Raw genomic sequence first — 11,866 nt, forward strand, 5'->3', positions numbered from 1 at the left:
ATAAGGTCATCTTAACTTTGGAATTTAAGGATGCTATCAAATCGACAGATCACAGAGCACAAAAATCTCTTAATTCAGTTCGATGAACACAGATTTTTCTGGAGAGTGTGAGATTATAGCTAACGTGAAAAATGGAAGTGAGTTGGAAGGGTCTTGCTTAGTTTCTACTTCATAGAAATCGCAGTGAGCCAATAATAAGTGCATTTGGATGCTGAGATAACTCCCTGGAAGAAAATCTTCAGTGAAGATTTTTCAAAACTCTGATCCATTCCCCAGGATTTGCTGTCATGTTATTGATTCATTATGTTCACCTCATTTGAAGCATTATTCATCTATGACTTTGGTTTGTGGCTGAATTCTACTGAGAATAAAATCAGCAAAACGTTTCTCCTTGAACTTCATTTTTCTTTGCATGTTCTTGATAGCATCAACAGGGCCTGGAGAATTTTTGTCACAAGCAAATATAGGCTTATTTGTATTGAAATCTGATATACTCATCATTGATACTCACAGTGTGCTAGATGTACAAATGAATTTATAAGTAAATATGAGGTTTCTCCTAAATGTTATTGTATCGGCAGACTAATATTTTCAGGCTCGTGCTTAAAAAAAAAAATCACAATCCTGGAATAAGTCAGCTCAAGACCCCAAAAGAGAAAAACTCTAGCACTACCCCTAACCACAGAACTGAACAACAAAAGAGCTCATGCTCGCATTAGTTTGTTGTCCTAGGTCTGCCCTTAACTTGATATGTGACCTTGGGAAGTTCACTCAACCCCAGACGCAAACATCATATAAAGGGCTTTTCAGATCTAGAATCTCATAACTCTTGGGGACACAAAGAGGTGGCCCCCTTTTATAAACAAGAGTGTCAAATTTCTAACCTCTGATCTTCTGGTATTTTCAAGGGATCTCTGAGGTCACTGGGTTGACTCCTCTGAGCAGGGGTGAGAGAGGAGGAACCGGGATAATACAGAGATGAATAGTGAGTCCCCAACCATCAGAGGGAAAGTGTTAGTGATAAATTCAGCCACCTTTATTGAACATTTTCAAACGCAGGGCACACTGCCAGGTATTGCAGGAGATGGGCAAATAGGATTAAGACATAGTTTCTGCCTTAAAAAGGCCCACAGGATGGAGGAAAAATAAGAGCTGATAAATAAATAAAACAACCTAAGTCAAGACAGGGCTACGATTACGGCCACAAGGAAGATTCAGACCTGTGGTTATTAAAGTGTACATGGAACAATCATATCTGGTTTGGAAAGGATGGGCCCAGAAAAGCTTTCATTAAAAGATGACACACGGAGTGGACCTTAAAGGATGGGGAGGAGTATACCCGATGAGAAGGAGGCGAGGGAGCTTTAGGCAGAGGGAGACGGATGAGCTATGGCGTGGGGATGGGAAAATGTGGGCTTTGGGAATAAAATGGCAGCAATGCCATTTGGTTGGACAGTGGGCAATTGTGGTAAAAAAAAGCAGGAGATGAGCTCAGAGTTCATGAGCTACAGAGTGACTGCAGCCCAGGTAGTTATGTGGCTGGGGCGTCCTAGCTGATGTGGCATACTGTCCCTCCGGAACAAACTCATTTTCGTCTTTATGCCAACAGGATGCATTTTAAGGACACGAAGTTCACTGCCACAATATCTTGTCTTCTGCGCGGATCCAGTGTAGTTGCACAACCTCTGTGTAATGCAATGCTTTCTAGCTGCATTAGAGAATGTCTAACATCTCTGTTACCCAATACCATCAGGCACCATCCAAGGGTCATGTAGTAGCATTAAAGCTGCAAGCCTCTATGTGACGAAGACAATTCTCTGTTCAGATGTCCTCTTGAACACAAGAAAGCTCTGGTTCTCAAAGGAACTACTTCCAAAGGAGACTAAAAATATAGTATCCTTTTATTTTTAGGATCCTGATGACTGTCTCCTTCATAATCCTTTTGGACTTAACCATCCTTTAAATGTTTGTCTTGCACCTCTTTTAGAGATTTTTTTTCCCCACTACTGAGTTGCGTGCCAGCTGCCTGTGTTCTCAGAGCACACATCATGGTGTGTAAGGAATAAGCGACTCTCCTGCAATTGGCCTTGTTCTTGTCAATTGCAGGCACAACCCTTATGAATTATTTAAGCTCCTGCTGTCCTGGAGTGAGCCCAGTAGTGCTTCAAGTATTCATAAAGAAGGCCCCTAAAGAGTGGGGAATCATACTCTTAGAGGTAGTGAGTGAAGGGAAGTGGCAGTAGCAGCTTCAGGTCCAAATAAACATTGGGCCAAAGACCTGAACAGAGGCTCCTGGTAGATTTGTGCTCTTGGGGTCAATTCTGTAGCCTGTGTCCTGTGCTATCTAACTTTGAAGTATTCTCTTATGCCTCTGGTTAAGTAGGGAGCAGAGTAAAATTATAGCAACAATCCCCTTAACAACAAGAAACATCTGCCAAGTGCAAGAACTATGTTAATCTTGAAAAAAATCCCATGATGTGGTGACTGTTTTCACTGTTCAGATGAGGAAACCAAAGCACCAAGAGATGAAGTTTCCAATTCAAGGGCACACAGCCAGTGGTGGAGCCCAAACAGACAACGGTTTCTTCTGCCAGTAGCAGAGTCAGGAGAGCTGGGATGGTAAAGGCCCAGTGGATTCCTAAGGGGTACTGTGTCGTGGGTGTGGCGGATGCTGTAGGACTCTGCCAGTATCCTGGAGGAGATGATGCTCATTCCCCCAGCTCCTGGGAATGTTGGCAGCAGATGACTCTCAGCTGAGCTCTTCTCTGGCCATTGCCCTCAACAGAAAGAGCCACTTCACCCAAGGTCATGTTCTTTCCTCAGGGAGCGAGGGTCATAGACATGTCTATGGGGAGAGTGTGATACGGAGGGCCTGACCACCTTGTCCTAAAGCCTGCCAATTCTGCAAGACCAGTTCATCTCTGGAGTCTGACCACACTTCTTTATCTCCTCCACAGGCACCGGGGGATCTTCTGCAGGCTCATCTCCAGCTCTGAACTAAGACATCCAGCATAGTGAAAACTACCTGGCTTCAGTCAGGAGACTTGAAGTGGCTCCAACACCTTCTCCTTGGGCCATGGACCTTGAGTACATTATATTGATAGGGGATAGTCACACATCAGTGGTGGGAATATAAAATTAAGGGAATAGTTCTATAAACTGGGCCCACTGTGTCGACCCCCACCCCACATGCTTTCACTTTTAAAAAAGCAATTTACCTGCAGCCCTGCCTAGATTAAATCCACGGGATATGTTACATTCCTCAGCAAACAACCTGTTATCTGCAGGTGAAATGCAGGCCTGAAATGTTGATAAGAACACAAGTTACCCAGAAGGGGGAGACTTTTGTGATCCTTACACAGACCAGATCCCAGAAATCAGGAAGATAAGGATAATTCCCCCTGACTGTAAAACCTGTAAGAACAGGTTCTAATTAAAACCAGTCAACATGGTCAAAATGACCTAGAGTTGTTATGGCAACGGGGACTTGAAAGCCTTATGTCATCCTGCTGTCAGTCAAAAGTCAAGAGGTGGACCTAGGGAATCTCTGAAAACTTCCTTGGGACCCCCAATAAAACTAGTGTGCAGGAGAGGGACAGTGTGTCTACTCCTCTGAGAGTATCCCCTCTTCCCCTTTCCTATGAACTCATGCCTGTTACTCTCAGCAACATGTCTGAAATCTTTCTGGCTTGATCACTAGAATCAGGGTTTTAAGGAATGGAGTGTGTGTGGGTGTGGGGGAGACCTTTGTACTGCCTCAGTTTCTCAAAAGGCCCCAGACTGTAACAATAATACCTTCCCTAATCTCAGTTTTACCATGGATTCAATAGAATTGATATTCTAGGGTGGTTGTTAGGATTAAAAAGAGAAACGTATGAAATATAATGCCTGGCACTTACTTTATGGCTGAGCCCCAATCATCTGTGGCCTGGATTGCAGCCTCAGCAGCTCTATTTAGAAAAGGCAGAAGCCAGGAGGTTCTCAGGTGGGGGCTGCATGGGTACGAGCTTAGAAGGCCTTTGACCTAAGCTGTGTTCCCAGCCCTGACCAGCAGACTAAGCCCCTTGGCTTAGTGGTTTGGCTTTACTTGAGTTTTCTAAGCTCCATCTGTGCTAACATTTTCATGAATTTATATAGATCTATTTATAATAGATAGATCTTCTATTTTGATTTTCTTGTATTAAAAGCATTTGGGTGAGCCTGGGAGAGAGGAAGAGGTGGGAAAAAGGGAAAAGGAAAGAGAGAGGGAGGGAGAGGAGGAGGAAGAGAGGAATAGATAGGGGGAGACATGCAGACAGACAGAATGAGAGAGGGAGAGAAATATTGAGATTTTCTAATTTATGTTGATGACTTTGAAACTCATAGGTCATGACTGTCAGTAAGTAGTATTTTACTACCTGACACACACATGCCCCCCCTCCCCCCCCAAAAACCCCACAAATTTTAGGAATTAGTTCATGCTCTTACTATGTACAGTGTATTGTTTACTGTTCTGTCCATTCCATTCACTTCCAGAAGACGAACTGTGGTAGAGAACAATGAGAACTTTAGCAGTGTAAGAGGTGACAGGCTGTGGTTTTGCACGCTGACGCACAGCAGCTCTGCTTGCTGACATTTAACCATAGAGGGCTGCAGCAGCTAACAGGTACCTGTAAAAGATAACACAGTAGCAAAAGAAGGAAACAAAGCAACAGGAACAGAACAATCCCCCTTTAGGCTTAGCGCAGTAAAAGTCCCTAAGCTGTATGAGCTAAGAGTACCTAGGTTGTTGACAAGCTTGCACCCATATAAAGAATGTAGAATGCATCCTCTAATAGAATTGCACCAAGTCCCTCACACTGATGTACCCCAAACTTGTTTATGTAAAAAGTAACAGCCCTGCTGTGCTTGGGGCTCAGACTTTGGGAATTATCCCTCTGGGCTGTGACACCACTAAATAAAATGTTGCTTCCAGATTTCAGTGTCCTGACCCTCATTTCCTGCTCCAAAACCACACCAAACATCCTCAGAGGCTTGCTCTTTTCCTCTTAGCCTCCCTAGGTCTGAGTCTCTCAGTGAAACAGCAGGCTGAGTTCGGGCGTCCCCCTGCCTCACCTTCTCTGTCTCACCCTGCAGTGCCTTTGGCTTCACTCTCAGAGTGGGGAGCATCTGTCTGCTGTTCACTTGCTGTGGACGTCTGGTCCAGTCTGCTCAGTAGGCTGGTGAGACCTTGGGAGCAGGGTCTCCTGCACATTGCTTTCTCTTCTTTTAGGCCTTTCCCCTGTGAATCCTATACTTTTGTATTTCCATTGAATGATGCTGGTGGCGGGTGTTAGTGTCTTTTTGTATGTCAGTTTCATTTAAAAGGATCGTTTACCTCCTAAATTGATCGTGTTGCATGCTACAGTATCTATCTATCTATCTATCTATCTATCTATCTATCTAATTTATGTATTTTTAAGCCCCTCAGATCTAGCTAATTGTTCTCTTACAGGAAGCAGTGTGACCAGAAGTCCTTAAGCACGTTTGGCACTCAATTCCCTGGTGAGAAAATTGTACCCTTCATTTACATCTGCTAATTTTCAAAAAGGAGCTTGGTCAGCTGAACTTGTAGTAAAAGAAGCCTCATCTCCACGGTGGGTCAGGTTCTTGTTCAACTGCATGTGGGTGCAGGAACCTATTTCAGTGAGCTCCTGTGATATGGAGCTCTCAGCGGGGGCAGAGTGAGCAGCAAACCCACCCAGGGAGCTGCTTCTGCCTTCCCCTGTCTCCCTAGGGACAGAATTCAAAATCTTTAACCAGGGGTCATGGGAACAGATGCTTGCTGGAGCAACAGGCAAAGAAGGCCTGCTCTGCCACAGGTTCCTGAGTGCAGTCGCCGTGTTGTGGAGGACTAGTGAAGGGCTGCAGGGGTGAGGAGCACCTGGGAGAGTGCAGGTGGATGACCTTGCTGTCTCCTTGCCTGATGGCTTGTGCCCACATGCAAGAGCGAAGAGATGCATCCGAGTTCTTGGAGATGGATGCTATGGAGGAGCTTGTGGGGTCTTCTGGCATGTCCCTCCCTACTCCCAGTGATGAGAACCTCTGCTGCAGAGCAATACAGTACTGAGACGGAAGGGTGCTTCCTTGATGGTGTGCAATGGGGAAATCCATGGGAGCAGAGGTGGAAGTGAGGCAGGAAGATAGATCTGTCTTAGGCAGCCAGGATAAGGCCTAAGAAGGAAAGGAGTGGGAGAGGGACATCATGCCAATCTGAAAGGGAACTTCAGGTCTGGAAGACATCCCGTGACTTGCTACTCCCCGTCAGCTTTAACCACTCTTCTGAGTTAGAATGCCTGTTTCTGTTCCTGACAACTTCAACCACAGCAGCCCTTCCTTAGTTACCCTTGCCCCTACCCCTAACAATGGCACACCCCACCATTGCTAGGGGTACACCCCTACCTGAAGCACTTCCTGTCCCCAACAGACTTGTCAAACCACAAGGTTGGACCTGTCCTCTTAATTATGTAAATAAGGGATTGAAATTATGTACTTCTGGTTGGTTTATTAAACTTAGAGTTTAGAGGGCTTAATTGGTTCATCCCTCATCCCACCAAATCACAGGTGCTGAGCCATCAGCTAGATATGCCTTTAAAAAACCTTACACAACAGACACCAGATGGCATCCCTCTCTTGGGGCTTCTCTCCTTCAGGATCTCTGCTTTCTTTCTATTACTTTAATAAATCCTGTTACTTTACTCTCACCCTTGTGTCTGTGGATTCCTGGAATCTGCAAGACAGAGAATCTAACTGCCTAACTATGTTACAGAAAGTCAAAGTAATGCAGCAACCTGAAGGTTTGGAACAGAAGTTCCCGGTGTCTTGCTGCCCCTGTAAGCCTGATGCTGAGGTACTCTGAAAGCATGGTCTCAACCCCAGCTTTACTGACAATTTGGGCCAGATGACCTTTGTGGTTGGGGTCTTTTGTATTATGGGATGTTTAACAGCATCCCTGGCACATACACACTGGATGCCAAAGGTATTCTCCTCACCTCATCTGGGACAATCAAAAATGTCTCTAGACATTGCCAAATGGTCCCTGAGTGACAACATCAACTCTGATTGATAACCTCTGCTTTAGATGACAAGTGCTTTTTATTTTTATTTTTAGTTGTAGATAGACACAGTGACTTTATTTATTTTGATGTGGTGCTGAGAATTGAACCCAGTGCCTCACATGTGCCAGGCAACCACTCTACCACTGAGCCACAACCCCAGCCCATAAGTTCTTTCTGTATCCATCTTATTTTTTGTGTCAAACATTTCTGCTTTCAGCACATAATAATAATGAAACATTTAATAATGTTCTGACTTTTTGATGTATGTGAACATCTTGTTTTCACATAGAGAGTGACATATTTTTATAATGGTCATTAAAAATGCTGTAAACAACTACTAAGCTTGGTGATTAAAGAGACATACTATTTTTCCCATTTTCTTTGTTTGGTAAGGGCACCAAAGAGAATTCTGCTAGGAAGATTTACTAGCTGATGAAAAATGGAGTGCCCACTGGATATTGATTAAGGAGGAATGCTTCAATAGTATGTCCCGGGATGGACTTCCACGATTTACTAATAAACAACAATCAATAGTAATATATTAAGAACTCTTAGGTGTTTCCAAGGCCAGGGCTAATAACAGCGTCCATGGGAGCCCTGTTCAGAAAGGAAATACAGAAAAGTTGACACAGCCTCGTCCACGTCCACACACACTCTCAGTTTAGTGTCAGCTCACCCCATTCCCTGTCCTGTTCTTGGCTAGGTTTCTCTTCTCTCTTTCCAAACAATGCGTACTGGGAAATGCAAAGCACTTTCAAGTAAACAAAACATAATGGAGGTACGGGAAGCAACTGGGAAAATAATAATAATCAAGCGACACATTTCCAAGCTCTTGGACTCTCTGGTCTTTTGAGTGAGCTTTGTCATGATGTCCTCCATGCAGGGCCATTGAGAGCTGGCTGGGAGGAGGGCGTTTGCCGGCCTTAGGAGCAGCACGTGCACAGAACCACTCAGAGAGAACAGAATGTCTTTTGTATCCAAGGAACAAACAGTAGTTACCCTCTCAGCATTTAATAGCCACAGCAAGGTGAAGGTTACCAGAGAAAGCTGAGGAAAATATTGTGGGACTTGCCTATGAAACCTCAATTATCAAGGCTGTTAGGCTCACAGACAAAGGAACGGACTGTTTTCTAAGTGGTGCTATTTTTCCTTTTTTCATTGTTCCTTCTTCATCATCATTTACTTGTAACTCATTTCTTGTTGCTCCTTTCGTCTGTTAAGCATGTACACGCACCCCCACACACACACTTGGTGCACACGCCAAGAGTGAGGTTTCCTTGCACCCACATTTCCTGTCCCCAAAGCCAGGAAAGCGGCAGAGGGAAGAGCCTTTTCACAGATTCTCTCGGATTGAGATGAACCTTATCAAATACCTCTGTCTCCATAGTGCTCATTCTTGATCTCTTAGTTACAAGACAGCAAGAATTCAAAAATACATTTCAAATATATTTCTTGAAACAAGACTTTCTGTAGGATTAATTTTCCTCCATGATGAATGTTACATACCCACTTTAGAAAAATTTGAATTAGAACAAAAAGAAAGTAAGGGGAAAGGGAGAGTTTGAGTCAGCGCTTTCACTTCTGTGACAGAAAGACCTGAACAGAACAATTAGAGGAGGAAAAGTTTATTTTAGGGCTCACGGATTCAGAGGTCTCAATTCATGGATAGCCAACTCCATTCCTTGGGGCCTGAGGTGAGGCAGAACATCATGGCAAAAGGGTGTGGCAAAGGAAGGCAGCTGGGAACGTGGCACCAGGAAGCCCAGAGAGACTAAGCTCAGCTCACAAAATATAAACCTCCAAGCCACGCCCCTAGGGACCCACCTCCTCCAGCTGCACCCTGCGTATCTACACTGACCACTCAGTTAATCTCTATCAGAGGATTAATTGACTGATTGGTTTAAGGCTCTCAATACAGAATCTTTTCACCTCTAAACCTTCTTGCATTGTCTTACACATGAGCTTACACATCTAAACCATAACAGGGAGTAAATGAGACAGAGAGAGAGAAGGAGAGAGAGAAAGGGAGAGAGATGAATCTATGCATATTTCTGCCATGGAAAGGTGGCCACCAACAGGCTTCTGATTAACTGTCTGGTACCCAGTAGGGTGGTTGGCAATTGAAAGACTACCTGCATTTACCTTTTTCTCCTTTCATATTCCTAGCAGATCCTAAAACTAAGCGAAAGCTCTATGAAAGTTTATTGAATGTTAAGTATTTTTTACTTTAATTATATGTTACTTAAAATATGCTAGTGAATAAAGAGATTTGGCTAGCAATCATTTTGACTAACCCCTCATTTTCCAGAGGAAGGACAAGTCTCTTTACAGACCTGCCCAAGATCTAACAGTGGCAATGCAAGGAGACAACCCCCACCCCATGTGAATCCCAGTCCTTTCATAATCAATCATTTATAGTCTAAAATATTTCTGATTAAGCTTTCTCAGAAAAGTCTAACAATATTTGCTTATTTAAAACTTTAACTTTTGGGGGGAGTTTGAACATAAAGGCAATATTAACCTTTGAAGTTCTCTTTATTTCTTAGTGGTCCTAAGTCCTGACAATGTGTCCTATTTGGTACTGGGGGCTTAAAAAAATCAGTCCATCACCCAGATTTACTGAATCAGAATGTCCACAACCCAGGTACTGATATTTAGAAAAAGGCCCATAGATGATTTTGGTATCGAGTGACTCTGGGAACAATTGCTCTGGATGGTATACTTCCCTTCTAAGGTGTTACTTATAGATTCCATGCCCCCTCCCACCGCCCCCTGCCCCACTAGCTCAATCTGAGGTTCTTATTCTCTGTGAAAATGGCATACTAATAAAACTTCCATGATTTCCTACCAGGCTTGTCAATAACTGGTATTTAAAAGTTGAAACCCTTTTTTTTGTTTGTTTACTTTTCTTTTTTATTATAATGGCAGTATCTGCCTATAAAACCACATTTCCCAGCCTCCTTTGTAAGCAGATTTTGATCATATGACTTGGTTCTACCCAATGGGATTCGAGAAGAAATAAGATGTGCAAATTTCCATTGTGTCTTTAAAAGCAAAGAAGTCTGCCCTCCTGTACCTTTTCCCCCTGCCTACTGAGACTCACTAGACCAACTGTGACCCAGACTATGATGTAACAGAGAATTAACTTCTATCTTATTTAAGCCCCTGCATATGAATCCTTTGATACAGAAAAGAAGAAGGCTGACAAATCTAACGCTGGATTTCCTGGATCTCATTTCTTTTATTATCCATGACATAATCCATCGTGAGGTTCTTCTGGGCTGGGGTCAAGCACCATGCCTTCTTTTTCGTTCTGAAAGCATCTATTTCATAGCAATATGCTGACCAATGCCAGTCTGTCCACACTCTAAAGTAAAAAGAAAAAAAAGAAAGAAAAGATGGGGATTTACAGCTTCGTTCTAAGACAACTCTGTGAACCATAGGGTAAAACTATAGGATGACATATACCAAGACTGCCACTTATTTGTGAAAATCCATGTTCTCTTCTCCTGGATCCCACAGTTTTCCCATTCTTCCCTGAAGGCAGGTGGGGGCAGGTGACTGAGTTCTTGATTTATTCTGTTAGGTCAATATATCTTCATATCTCTTTACCTGTCTTCACATTGTTGACTATTCTTAGTTCTGTTTCTTTTCTTTTTTTAAACTTCTGTACTCAAACTAGCTTCCCTTGGAGTCTACTAGAATTGGTGCTCTCAAAATCAACTTCATCATGCCTTCTCTGGATTGAGAAACTGTTTTTCCCCACCTGGCTCCTCTCACCCTATCACAATATTCCAACCATGTCCAACATTCATCTTGCAGGTTGCATCTAGAGAGTAACTATTGATTCAGAAAAGTAAGGTCATACTAACATGTATGCTTTCTGCTTCAAATTAATTTTTCCTTTGTTCCTTTCTGCATATTGTTTTTTGCATACTTGTTATTTCCAGTCTGTATTGGGCCGTGTGCCACATTTCTGGCCTTGGGAAAAGTGTGCCTGAAAGAGCATAGAAATATCTTTTATTACATTCTGCTTTCTCTGACAGCATACTGCCAGCTGCTGCATTCTTTGTTCCCATGCGTTCTTCAATTGTCCTTTGAGTAGGAGCATTTGTGTGTTTCTAACTTGGGTACCTCTTCCATTGTTGGGTGCCTATCAGAGCATGGATGTGTTGCTGAAGCTGAAACTAACATGTAAGCAAATCAATGAGTGCTCATTAACAGAAGGGCAAATGCCAAACTTGAAGCTTAAGTATCATTTCTGGAGGCTTACTACTTTGTAAAATAAGAAGTGTCCGTACAAAGGTACTCATGTTAATGCCCAATGTAGTTTTGAATGTGAGATGATTGCAAAGGTTGCCTTCAAAAACACATTTTGCTTTGTATTGTTTCATTTTGTCGGAGTGTGGAGGCATTTTAACTTGCTACCAACAGAGAAATCTCAATCCAGGCTCTGCTTCAGTTTCTAGACCACTCCTACTGTAAGGGTCCCGCGAAACGTCGGAGAAAGAGACCACCAAGTGACCACTCATGCAATTGGCAGAAGGGGGATTTATTGAACCAGCATGCTGGGGCTCTGTGCCCACTCAAGAAGGGAAAGCAGCCCAGAGCCCCGAGCAGGGGCTGAGCACTGCTTAAGTACGCTTTTTGGGGAGGGAGGAGGGCTTTGTATACATCAGAACAAATCATCATGAGGCACCGGAAAATTTAATAACAACTCCTAAACATGATTGGTTCATTCATTGGCGGGAACAGGTCAGGCTGGAGTGATAGGTCATTCCTAAGGAGGG

The sequence above is a fragment of the Marmota monax genome, unplaced genomic scaffold, assembly GCF_021218885.2.
Source record: "Marmota monax isolate L192 unplaced genomic scaffold, Marmota_monax_Labrador192_F-V1.1 WCK01_AAM20220418_F8-fsc00025, whole genome shotgun sequence".
In the NCBI taxonomy this organism is placed as follows: Eukaryota; Metazoa; Chordata; class Mammalia; order Rodentia; family Sciuridae; genus Marmota; species Marmota monax.